The 1,135-nt window shown below is 58.8% G+C and overlaps 1 long non-coding RNA gene across 2 annotated transcripts; it reads right to left on the reverse strand.

Moving 5' to 3' along the window:
• Positions 1-193: 193 nt before the first annotated feature.
• On the reverse strand, positions 194-1,129 carry LOC102026924. 2 transcript variants are annotated; one of them, XR_265110.2, is made up of 4 exons: positions 995-1,129; positions 549-581; positions 369-416; positions 194-205 (listed from the first exon to the last, which is right to left on the reverse strand). It is a non-coding gene; the product is annotated as an uncharacterized LOC102026924 (long non-coding RNA). The 2 variants fall into 2 exon arrangements; XR_265109.2 differs by having other exon boundaries at positions 197-208.
• Between the last annotated feature and the right edge of the window lie 6 nt (positions 1,130-1,135).

The following is a 1,135-nucleotide window of genomic DNA, read 5'->3' on the forward strand; positions in this document are numbered from 1 at the left end:
GATTCAGAGTCACAGCCGCCTCCTCTGAAACAGGAAAGTTGGTCAGGGGGGGACACAGGTGACAGTGGGGACAGGGCGAGCTGATCTCGGAAGGTCCTCCGTTGTGCCAATAGGAAGACACAGTCAGAAGCCATCTGCAGACACAGCATCGAGGATTCTCCAAGTCAACAATCTCGGCACTCAGCCTGCGGCCAGCAGCTCTCTCCTGCTACAACACAGAAGAGTCACGAGCACATTCAGGGCCTCGGTATCACCGGCCAAACCCTGAGCAGCCGGCTGCTCCCTCAGAGGGTGCACATCAGAGAAAGTGTGTAACCCAGCTGGCCCCCTGCACACCCCTCTCCCACTCCAGGCCTGCAGGGTCTCACCTTCTCAGGTCAGAAGAGATGAGTCAGAGCCCTGGGCATGGTCATTGCCTGGGGAGAAAACATAACAAGATGCAGTCAGCGGCCAAAGACACGGGGCTCCAGGAGGAACTGTGGGGTGGGACCCCCATGGCTCCCGACTACAGGACCCCCAGGCTCTCAGGAATCAGCCCCCTTTCTTACCTGCAGCCTGAGCGTAGCCCCCTCCTTTTACACCTGTGGGAAGCAAATGTCCTGTGAGAAGCCAGGGAGAAGGCCAGGCCTTGACACCCTGGAAAAACTGCCCAGGCCTGGACCCAGGGAAGTTTCCAGATCTGGAATGCAGACCGAGGGAAGCATCAGGAGGCACGAGGAAAGGACATGTTCAGGACCTGGGCCAACTGCCCTCCTGGAGCTCTGTCTTGGCAGGGACCTTACCCTTTGACCATGATTGCTGGGAATCAGGTCCCCATCACCACAGCCCCCTGGGTGACAAGTCTGTCCTTCCTGTCCCTTGTGCTTTGCAAGAGTGAGTGTCCCTGGGCCAAGGGCTGGGTGAGTCCCTCTTTGTGTGGACAGTGTTCACCATGAGGGGGCGCACTTCTCCCTGCGGCCTGAACCCGAACACTTAAGCCCTGATCCTTTCTTACCTGCCCTATTTCTCCTCCGCATCACAAGAGCCACCACAGCAATGACCACCAGGAGACTGAGGACGGCAGCAGTGACTCCTATGGCTGTGACCCCTCCAGTGGGGACGGTGGGCTGAGGAGACGGCTCTGGGAAGGGAAGGG

This window comes from Chinchilla lanigera, unplaced genomic scaffold, assembly GCF_000276665.1.
Source record: "Chinchilla lanigera isolate Chin_1 unplaced genomic scaffold, ChiLan1.0 scaffold00182, whole genome shotgun sequence".
Lineage (NCBI taxonomy): Eukaryota > Metazoa > Chordata > Mammalia > Rodentia > Chinchillidae > Chinchilla > Chinchilla lanigera.